Source organism: Nothoprocta perdicaria, unplaced genomic scaffold, assembly GCF_003342845.1.
Source record: "Nothoprocta perdicaria isolate Ctin4 unplaced genomic scaffold, notPer1 scaffold_205, whole genome shotgun sequence".
In the NCBI taxonomy this organism is placed as follows: Eukaryota; Metazoa; Chordata; class Aves; order Tinamiformes; family Tinamidae; genus Nothoprocta; species Nothoprocta perdicaria.
In genome coordinates this window covers 1,116,583-1,128,311 of record NW_020455261.1, presented here as the reverse complement: position 1 = coordinate 1,128,311, position 11,729 = coordinate 1,116,583, and the positions used below count along the sequence as shown (strand labels likewise).

The window sequence follows — 11,729 nt, the reverse complement described above, 5'->3', positions numbered from 1 at the left end:
GCGGCCCCGCGGCCGTGGGGCCGAGCCGCGCCCCACGTTGGCCCAGAACACGGGGTAGTGCCAGCCCCCCTAGCCCGTGGCACAGCACGGGGCAATGGGGGGACGTGTACGGGCTCAAAATGAACCTCAGGAGATAGGGCAGCCCCGGGGTGCCAGAAGAGATTTTTCCTTTAAATAATGGATGCCAAATAAAACTGTTGTAAAGCTAAACGTGCTCCAGCCAGCAGTGCCTGTGATCACTGCGTTTCAGCGGTCAGTCCCTGACTGTGAGGGGTTTATCCCACCAGCACGTTCACACTTGATGGTTGTTGCGCTAACTTTACTTATGATAGGTTTATTATGTGATACACATAAAAAAATAATAAAATTCCGCAATCATACAAAGTGAAGGCCGGGTTTGATTGCCATGGGATTAGCAGAATCGCGGTCCTCTTCGCTGTGCAGATACGTGATGGAGGAACGTTTAAGCGCTGGGCTTCCACCGCAAGCTGCTGTTACTCTAGTTTAAGCTAAATCTTTCTCTTCTAGTTGTAGTGAATCAATTTTAAATACCAAGTTCATAAAAATATGAGTGTTAATGTGTATAGACTAAGTGCGATTCAACCAGCACAAGCCCTCAAAAGATCCTCTCTGTGAAAGATGGCTCACACGACACACAAACAGATGAACTGATGTTATTTTGTCCATTTTGCTGGAAATACTGCGGTAAGTAAATGAACAATCACCAAACCAGTACCGTGTAAGTGACTTCTTAATGCAGTGCTTTTAGGGAAATGAAGAGGTTCGCATGTCATTGGGAACCGAAAGCAACTCTATGTAATTCACGTCGCATCAAAACTAACCTGTATGGGCAGGTAACACTCAGACCAAATGACTCATTATGAGTATGAACACAAATACAGAAACCTAAAATGAGTCGGTTCCTTAGTGGTGATTGAATGACTTGACCGGAGGAAGGAGAAGAGAAACACCGACCCACCCTGATTACAGCTGAGACAGCTGGAAAAACAGCCATGTATCTGGTTTCTTATAAAGAGAGAGCTTCTGTCGTGCAATTTCTTCTTATCAAATTAAATATTGTGCATATTTTGTGAATATTGGTTGCACCTGCTCAGCTTCTTCCTCTTACTGCTTCCTTCTATTTCTACAGGCCATCTCCCATACCTAATACCTGCCAAGCTTAAGGGAGTTTCTTCCTACTGCGCTTTTGCATCCGTGGAAAAGAAGTGTTCTTAGCTGACTCTGGAAGCAGTCCTGTGAATACCATTGCAGCCTGTGCAAACTATTTGCAGGATTTTGAAGGAAGGTAAAAGGCATATCAAAATTACCTACAGTGCCACTTAAAGATAGAGCTTCATAGCCTTAAAGTCAAATGCTTTGTAATTTAGTAATTGTAATGGCAGTGCCAGAACTAAAACTCACAAATGATGTTTGCCTTCCCCTGCAGGACCCCCCAAAGTAGGAAAATTCCCTCGGTAGGACATTCTCCGGACCGGGCCAGGAATGCGACGACAGCTTAACTTATCAAAACAAAAGCAGTGAGCAAATGTGGCAGGTGTGCCAAATATAGAAAAATTTCTAAGGCCTGTCTCACCTCCTTCCATAAAATTGTTTGAATGGCTGCAGGCTCAGCACATGTTTCGTGTCACACTGACTGCTGCGGGTCAAACAGTGCTGGGTCCTGTGGGAGCTCCTCGACGGCGGGCGCTTTCAGACAACGTGGTCTGAAACTCCGCTCCTTTGTACCTTCCATGGGAGCTCACAGGTTTCGCTTTAGATTTCTGATAGAGAACTGTATATTCAAGTGCTACCAGCTTCTAAGATTGCTAGACAAATGCAAGCACAAACGCATGTGAAGTGTGGAAGGCCCAGCTTTGAGGGAGATGGGGGTTTTGTGGTGGGTGGGGAGCATGAAGGGAGAGTTTTATCGGCTTTCGTGAGAAAGAGTAAACGCACAGAATTAACTAAGCTTATATTGAAATGTGAAAACATAGTAGAATTTGGTCAGTCTACATAGAATAAAGGAAAACAAGTTAGAACTGCAAAAATGTTAAAAGATTACACAGCACTAAATAAATATGAAATCCAGATTTATGAAAACAATAAGATTGAACTTGACAGTGTGCTGGGCACTACAGAATTGTCTTTTATTCTTGAAGACACCTAATCTTTTGAATTTCTTGGGCACTAATCTCGAAAGCCACTGACTTTTTGCTGGAGCTCAAGCCAACCATTCCAAGTTCTGCATAACTGAAAGCTAATGACAACATTTACTTAGCTCAGACAAGCATTAGGTGTACTTTTAAAAAAAAGTTTCTTTGTCTTGAGAAACAGATCCTGCTTACTTTTAGGAAGTTTTGCTCAGAAAATGTTTTCTGTGGTTTTGTGAGCTAAATGGGGCCAGTGGGAGGTCGGAGACCTGCCATACTGGTGTCACTGGTGTCACTGGTGCTGCTGGGTGTGAGGCTGCCCAGGGACACGAGTGGCAGCGCCCGGGGGTGGAGGAGCTGTTTTTGCAGTGACTCAGCCACCACCTGGTGCCTCACCCTGAATCCACAGCCTTTGACACCTCAAGATTTTGCTGTGGTGACACTCCTGGTAGCTTGAAAAGCTACCAAGAAAGCTACCAAGAAGCACCTGGTAGTGAAAATACTGCTTGTCTCTGTACTGAACATCAGTGGAAAATCACTTGTCTGTTTTGTGCTGTGCAGGTCGGTGGGACTACCTGGCTCCTGGATGTCTTACACCTGGATTTTCCTGAAGACTGTGAGGCTGTCTGACCTATAGCCTGGTTTAAACTCTGCCTTTATAACTTCTCAGACCTGAATCACTTTGATTCATGTGCACTTACCTCACTGGTATGTATTTATCTCACCTATGATGTGGCCCAGAAATGCAGTAACCTTTCAGGGACTTTGCAGGAATAGTCAAGATCAATGGAGAATGATTTAATGAAAATCCCCAGATGTTAAAACCAAGGAGATTTAGACTTGTCCAGAGATGGTACAAGGTAGTGGCAGCCTTAAATTGATTTTACCTTTACATTTGGGACCCTGCTGTAAAAAATCATGGAAACTGTACCACAACACAAGACACACCTTCAAATGGAAAGATACTGGGAAAAAATCCTTGATACTTTACTTGGAAGCTCACAAAACACACTGCTTGCCCGGAAAATCATAAATAACAGCTGATTTGTGCTCGCTAGATGGCAGCAGATTCAAAAGAATAGCTGAAAAGCCATAATTCAAATGAATAGTTTATGAACAGGGCGCTTAAAGACATGCCAGTGCAGCAAAATAAAGGTGCGATTATAAAACGTCACTAAAAATCTAGCGAGTGTGGGTAGCAGGAGCAGGGGAGGAAGGCAGCGCGGGCACCAGCTTTATCCAGGTTTATCCAGTAGAGCCTTCTGCCAGGATTTCCTTACAGCCCGTGCTTTGTTTGCCACCGCAGGTTGCCCTTTCTGCCAGGGTATCTCCAGCTCCCCGGGCTCACCAGATTAAAGCCTCCCCATGCCATGTCCAAGCATTCATTCCCTGTTTCAAAAGTAGCTAGGAGACTGTTCTAGACATGCAACATACTTGTCTGAATACAATACCTATTGTAAGGGAGGTAAGTTGGGAAATAAAGGGCCTGAGGTTTTGGAAGAACTTCAGAGATGGGAGGGGTGGGCGCTTCCACTGCAGCCATGCGTTGAGAAGACGGGTTGGGGTGTCCAGGCACTCAGGTCCTTAAGCAGGAGGGTTTCCAGTACCACCAACGCAGAACTGTGCTTGCAAACCCTTCCAGCAGAAACCCACATGGCCAACTTGTGTCACGAGGTGAGGGGAGAAACTGTTCCTCTGTGGTGCAGCCCACGTGCAGCAGTTCTGCGCATGGGCGAAGCGGTGAGGGCTAGAGGATGCTTTGGCCAGCAGCCCTGCATGGGCAGTGGGGGTTTTGTTGGCCCCTGCCTGCCAAAGGTGTGGTTTTTTCCATGGCACTGTCCAGAGTAAACCAGGCACAATGTGTGAAGGGATATTGAAGCCAGGCTGTTGCACTGTCCATGGAAGCCATCCCGACAAGCGCTCACCCCATAGAAATGACCTCTCCTACTCTCAGAGCAACCAGGGGATTTTGATGAGATTGCTGATGTTGCGGAAAATGTTAAGTAATAATCCCTTCCATCAAACCAATTCCCAGTTCCTCAGTTAGATAAAAACGCTGTGTTTTATTGAAGTGGATAGTTTTACAAACCCACATGTTTCTTGGTTCCCATGTTAGCTGATTTTTTGAACATTATCATAAATCAGATGTGCAGAACATGGTGTTTGTGAGAAGTATATAAATAGTATTGACTTCGCTAATTTACTGTATTATAAGAATCTTTGCATTGTAAAAAGATATTATTTTCACATAAATAACATAAACACAGCCTACATGCACCCAGATAGACATACATATCTCTCTGAAAATGTGTAAATAAGAGGTCAGAACTCAGTTCATAGAAACCAGTGAATTTCTATTGATTCCAGAAACGGACAATAACTGCAAAATAAAAATCAGAAAACAGCATTGACCACAGAACCTCTTTAGCCAAGATTCTTTTGTGATGGCTGACTGCAGCAACGAGACTGTTAAATACAGAGTTGTTCACGGTGATATAACTAGAAGTACTGGTTTGAAGATTCAGTTTCTCACTGGCTGCAAGTGAGGTGGATGCCAGATGGCCTCTTTGGGTCTGGAGGGGTGTTTATAGGATTTTCAGGTGTCCAGAAATGCATTAGGAACAGGCAATACTTCTAATTTTTCAACAAGGCTGTTGCCTAAAAATCCAAAGTAAATATTCAGAGTTCTCAGAATCTCCTCCAAATAGATTTCAGGTTGAAAAAGAGGTCTATGGATTCTTTGGAGAACAGCATGAAGAAATTTGAATTGAGCTCCAATCCTCTTTAAATACACAGTGCTGGCATTTAGAGAATTGTTAGAATTGTTATGTCATGTTTTTACAAAAATAGGATGTTTTTGTACTGGATACACATTATTGCTTTATGGAAAAGATCTGTCTTCCTACTAAAGGAAGAGGACTTGTCAGGAAAACATTTATGCATAACAGATAAACAAATTTGGTTGTGTTTTTGCATTGCTATCAAAACATATCTCATGGGAGATGCAGTGTTAGAAATATATTAGTTTATTTATTCACATTCATCAGTTTATTTATACTAAAGCAAGTTTTAAAAATTCCTTGGATATATGAGGAATGTAAGATACAAATATTTCAGAAATAGGGAAACTAGGAAGGTGGACAGCTTTCAGACAAAAACTTTAAAATTGCCTGGTTGATGTTTGCTCATTAAATATGTGGCTTATGTGGCTTATTGGAGTATTTTAAAAGAAACAATGAGGTTCTGCCTGGACATATTGATATATATTTTTATTTATAGTTCCTAAAAAAAGTGTGTAGGCAGTTTTGTTGCCAAAATTGGAGATGTACATTGTTATACACAACACTGCTTGATATATGTACTAGTATATTTGCTCTTGCTCTGGAGCAAATCACTTCTGCCTTTAAAAGTTCCTTTATGACAAATAACAGTGAGCCAACATTACACACAAACTCAGAGTGGTTTAAGGCTTCTCAGCAGCACAGGCAAACTGATTTTGCTACCTCATGAGGCAGAAAAATAGCTTTCTGCAGCTAGGGAAGAGTGATTTTGTGGTAGTGATGATGCTCATGCAGGGGAGGAGGATGCAGGTAGGGGAAGAAGTCTAAGATTAATTAAATGCAGAAGAAAGGATCTTGGATGAGTCCTCAGGCTCTTGGAGTGCTGCTGGAGGGGAAGGAGGGATGAGTTTCCATTTGAGGAGAACCTCTGGAGGATCAGGAACAGAGCCGCTCAGGGTAGGTCCGCGAGAGGCCTGGGAGCAGAGCATGGGCCTGCTGGCAGGCCAGGACATGGAGCTGGAGCTGGAACTGGAGCCGTCCTGCTCCCCTGCCTTTGCCCATGAACGGCAGTGCAGATGCAGGGGCCCTGGCAGCTGCAAAGAACAGCAAGGACTGAGCAGGACCTCATCTTGTCCAGGATAAGCCCCACCACATCAGTACATGCTCCCCTTTAAGGCAGCATGTCGCTGTTTTCTTACAGCTTTGTGTGCTACATTCATCTTTTTGCCTTTTATCTCTCCTGCCTGCACATGTCAAATGATTGTGTGCAGCAGCCAGAGCATGTGAACAGAGGGACACTCCTGCATGGGAGCACAGTGTAGTAGAATTATAGAATCATAGAATCATTAAGGCTGGAAGGGACCTCAGAGGTCATCTAGTCCAACCCCCCTGCTCACGCAGGGTCACCCAGAGCACGGGGCACAGGGCTGCGTCCAGGCGGGTTTTAAAGATCTCCAAAGAAGGAGACTCCACAACCCCTCCGGGCAGCCTGCTCCAGGGCTCTGTCATCCAAAGCGCACTTTGTGGCCTTCGGAAACACCATCTGCATCAGGACTCTTGGCACATGGCCATCTCTTTACCTGCATGGGGGCAGGTACCAATGGTAGCTTGCTGTGTCGCTGAAAGGTCACTTGTTATTAGGAATATTTTGTCATTCCTTCATCTTCCTCCTGCCTTCCCCAAATTTGTACCATTAAGTTATTGCCTACTTGCCTGAAGCTGTTCCTGAAGTCTATACTTGGAGCTCAGAAAGCATGTATGCTAATGTAAGTAGGTTTGTAGATTAGCTATCAAACTTCAAAGATTAACTAAGAGTTCCCATGGAAAAAAAATATATTAAAACAAACAAACAAACGTTGCTATAATCCTAATAGCTGTGCTTGAGAAGAAGGGCACCTTCAAAATCCTGAATGTCCAAATGATGTCTAGAAGATATCTGAAACACAAGTTTGTCCTCACATCCTGCTGTATAGTAATTTGTGGTACTTTCATTGCTTTTATGGGAGGGGATCTGATCAATATGTATAAGTACCTGAGAAGAGAAAGTGGGGAGCAGGGAGCCAAGCTCTTCTCGGTGGTGGCCAGTGACAGGAGCAAAGGGGCAGTGGGTGTAAGTTGCGACACAGGCAGTTCCATCTCCACGTGAGGAAGAACTTCTTTCCTGTGAGGGAGACGGAGCCCTGGCACAGGCTGCCCAGGGAGGCTGTGGAGTCTCCTTCTCTGGAAGTCGTCCAAACCGGCCTGGATGCCGCCCTGTGCCCCGTGCTCTGGGTGTCCCTGCTGGAGCAGGGGGTTGGACTGGATGATTTCTAGAGGTCCCTTCCAACCTCAACCATCCTGTGATTCTATGATTTTATGATCACATGTTTTTTCCTTAGGATTTCAGTAGCGGTGAAAATAATGAGAAATGGGTTTGAACCAGTGCAGACAAATTAATATCATATTTGTCTTTCCTATGTGTGAGCTGGATTTTTGTGAGTCTTTGCAAACCCTTGTGTCTCCGCTTGTGTTGATGTGTCTGGGATCATGCAAAGTGTGCTAGCGATGACAGTTTGCAGCTGCTAGGCCACAAGAGGGACCCAGAAACACACGTTGCCTTTTAGGAGCCCCTCACTACTTCTCGTATCTTTATCTTTCAGACTGGGCTTTAAAAATATTTTCTTTTATTTTCTTTTAATTTTAGTCCTTGCAAAATTTGCAACTACTGACCCGTAAGTTTTCTCAGAGAAAATCTGAAAAGGGCTCTTACATGAATCATGGATGCCTAGTGCACTGAGAAAAGCTGTTTGGCTCCTAGACTGATAAATCATGAAAAAACCTTAGGAGGAAAGCATCTGCACTGATGTATTATGCTCTGACCGCCTACAAGAAAAATATTAAATAAATACAGCATTTGGAATTTTCCCTTTATTACTGTTTTTGAACATGTAGCCAAGCAGGCAACTGCAGATGTGATGAGGCAGTTCCATAAATTAGAGGAAAACATTATTAAAAGCAACATTGCTCCATAAATATAATAAATTGGAGGCGCTCTGTAATACGCGGCTTTGCCGCTGCAGTAACTCACTGTTCCTCCCACAGCTGTGTCGCCTCTGAAATGTGCCGTGCGTGAGTAGCCAGGGCTTTTCTGCCTTGGCGATGAAAACCAGCTTCGATATCTGCCATTTTGGAGGAGCAGCACTGCCCGCAGATGCACTGGTTCGGGGGCCTTGTTAAGTGGTCTCGAGGGTTGCCCTCCCCAGACAAGACTTGTCAGATGCCTTCACCCTTGGGTGCTGCTCCTCATCCTCCTCGGGCCTCACCCTGTGGTCACCAGACGTGAGTCAGGATTGTGTCTATAGGGCCCCTTCTGTCCTTCTCTTGCCGCATGCTCGTGGTATTTTGGTCAATGTAAGTGGTAGCAATGTTTTTATGTTTACAAGAGCTGTCTCCTCTGGGTGTGACGGGTTTGTGTTACTGCAGTGACAGCTCCTGGGTTTTCAAATGAAAAAGGGAGAGATGATGATTTGACATCATTAAAATAACACCATGTTGCATCTGTATGGCATCCTCCGTCTAGATGAACTGCAATTATTAATGAGACCACCGAGTTCTACTTTTGGAGGAGACTATTTGTTTTCCATAATTTGCTGAGAGAAACTGATTTCCTTCGGGCCAGAGGGTGAGTCCAAAGCAGAAGGGAGAGCAGGACCCAGCCCTTTAGTGGCCTGGGAGGAGGCCAGCCCCTTCCATAAACTTGTTGTTCTCCTTCTCATGTTTCTCCTGAAAGTCACTCAAGAAGTCGCCTTCACAAGCCCAAGATGCCACAAAGCCAACTGCGCTCTCAGCTCCATGATCTGCAGGGACTCCTCTGTTTTCCCCGACTCAGAAGAGCCCACGCTGACTTCTGCCCAGTGCAAGGAGTGAGTTTGTGCCTTCACATCCTCGTGGTATATAAGGAACATACAGTGTAAAGTGCGGGGACAGCCTGACATGAGAGACGGTTCCCTTCCCTTTCTGCTTTTCCTGGCAAGGACTGAACGTGCACCAACAACACACCTTCCATTACTAATATTTTGAAACCTAGAGCAGGAGAGTGCCTCAAACCGCAGCTTTATAACGTAATGAAGAATACACACAGCTGCAGTAACAACCACATAATTATTTAATTAGTTTTTGACAGCTTCAAATTGCACAGGCAAAGGAATGCATGAACCGCACATGGAAACCTGCCAGCGAAGGTTTTACACGTGTGCAGATGGCTTTAGCTATTGTAAACGCGAAGCCAGGTTACTGTGCTTTTACTGCAAAGCCTAACAGCACATCACACGCTGCAGAAACCAAATCGGGGGGTAAAAATGGTGTTTGCAATTATTTCTTCACCTTTATGTCACCGTGTTGCTTTCATTGTATTTAACTTCTCGTAAACTTAGCACACTAAGACCAAAGATGGGAATATTTTAGTACTAACTTAAGTAATCTATAAAGTAACAGCTTCTTTGGGGCTTTGGTATAAGCAAGTATAATTACAATAATTAAGTATGTATCACTAAGTATGTATCACTTTCTATTTAAAAGTCCTGTTATGAATATGAATTAATGAATGAACAAACCTCTTAGGAGGGTCTCTTTTTTTTTTTTTTTTTTTTTTTGCTTAGTAGAAATGGAGAATGAAACTCACAGAAGTGAAATAATTTGTTGGGAAAAATTCACGTCAAATGAAAGATTTCCTCAGTTTTCTTTTGACTCTATGGAAAGGTAGAACAAGAATTTTCAATATAGAAATGACAGAAAAAGTGTTGCCTACAACAAAGCTGATGAGGACAGGGTTAGCCTTACTAGCAATCTGTCTTTGGAAAATGGATTATTCCAAAGAGGAAGATAATAATTTAGAAATGAAGTGAAGCCTAATGTACTGTAAATATTTGCTCTTCTGCTGCTGCAAGCCCACACCCATCTCTTAAGTCACTCCAAAGTGTTTATAATTTCCATGTGTTGCAAGCTCAATGATTTTATATTAGAGAGGAAGTGATTTCTCCTGAGTGAACCTAATTAAGGATAACTGTTAAAATAAAACACAAATTAATTCAAAACTTCACTCTGAGCTCTAAATGAACATAAACTCACTTTGAGGTTCAAAAAGTTAAGTCCCCCCCCTTTTTTTTTCCACATAATGGTAGTTTTCATATTTTCCAGCCTTTGCTTTTTATGGTTCTGGCTGGGATAGGAAATGCTAGAAGACCACAAGAAAAGGTTATTCCCTTAAAGCTGTGTAAAATATTCACAACAAAAACCTAAACCATGTGGACCACATGTGGTTTCAAGTTTCACAAGAAAGTCAAAACCCAGACTGTGTTTGTTGAAGTTTGTAAAATGGTTTGAATGAAACTGGGCCAATTTTCAAGCAAATCTGGTCAGATTCCTGGTTGCAAGTTGAAACCATCTAGAAATTTTCAGTTTGGCAAGGTCTGAGAAGGCAACTGCTGGGCTGAAACGGGTGCCATGCACATGTGCTTGCCAAAAGTGGGCCAGTGAATTTGGGGCTGCTTCTCCCCAGATCATTTGTCTGAACAGTCTCCAAATCTTTTGTTTGGCAGCAGTGATGGAAGGGGATCAAATGCAACGTAGGAAATGTTCAGGAATGGGAAAATCTGCTCTGAAGGGATGCCCCGGAGCAGTGCCTCGTGACTTCCACAACACATGCACCACTACTGGCCAAGGCAGAACCTCTCTGTCTCACACAACATAAAGGAGCTATACGAAGGAGCACAGCATTGCTGGGTGCTTGGTGTAGAGTGCTTCAGCCCAAGAGTCATACAAAAGCCAGATGCAGGAACAAGACCTTCAAAGTGGAGCTTGTGCCCAGTGCAGGAGCTCATGGGGAGCTCACAGCCCACCTCAAGGAGGACACTCAGCTACATTTTTTGTACGTTCCCACTACAAGACCGAGGGTAAGGGTAGGGATACCCCAAATCCTTGAGCATTGTATCCACTCCTGCATTGCGTTTTTTAGGATTTATTGTTGGTGTTAGCCACAGGGAAAACACTGCTTTATTTTACTAAACGAGATCTGTCTGACTAAGGAAATGAAGGGATGTGAAGAAATACTTAGCTAGCCAGAAAGCTTCTGTTTGAAAACACACAGAGAAAGCTTGAGAAAAAAGGCTGCAATTCCAAATGAGAAGATTTGCGTCACTGTCCTCCAAAAACACATTAGAAAGTAGCATTAAAATGCATGGACTCTTTTAGGAGCAGTATGTAGGAAGGAATCACTTGTTGTTACTGGAATTTAAACTCCGCAACCTCAACCTTAAAGGATATTATCAAAAATTGTGAACTTTCTTTTGCGATTGCAAGAATGGATATCAGAGCAGAATTTCTCTTTATATGTTTCTAAAAATACCCTTGACTGAGCTCCTAATACTCCTGTAGACTACTGAAACTCAAGAGTTTTTAAATCAACCTTATTTTCAGCTGTCTTCGTTGGTAACAATTTTTAAAATTTCCATTGCCACAGGGAGTGAAAATAGGGCAAATAGGGCAGAAAACTTAAATAAAGGCTTTAATACTTTAGCTAGAATAAAATACATTTTTTGTAGATAGGTTTATTTTTGATCTCGTACATCTACATAGTATATTGTCCCACATTTATGGGTATGTTTTAGAGCATTTAGCTAAGAAAATAAAATCTGTTTCTTCCCTTTCAAGCTGAAATTTAAGGAAGGAACAGAGCAGATGGTTTGTAAGTGCATGGAGAAACAGCATATGTCTATGTATAAAGTAGTTGCTCCATATCAAACTGTGGAGCAGTGTGTCTGGT

At 43.2% G+C, this 11,729-nt stretch overlaps 1 long non-coding RNA gene across 1 annotated transcript; it reads left to right on the top strand.

The window, feature by feature from the left end:
• The first annotated feature begins 1,165 nt into the window (after window positions 1-1,165).
• On the top strand, window positions 1,166-8,779 carry LOC112946427. Its single transcript, XR_003249240.1, has 5 exons — window positions 1,166-1,306; window positions 1,448-1,555; window positions 2,712-2,858; window positions 8,490-8,591; window positions 8,700-8,779. It is a non-coding gene; the product is annotated as an uncharacterized LOC112946427 (long non-coding RNA).
• The last annotated feature ends 2,950 nt before the right edge of the window (window positions 8,780-11,729 follow it).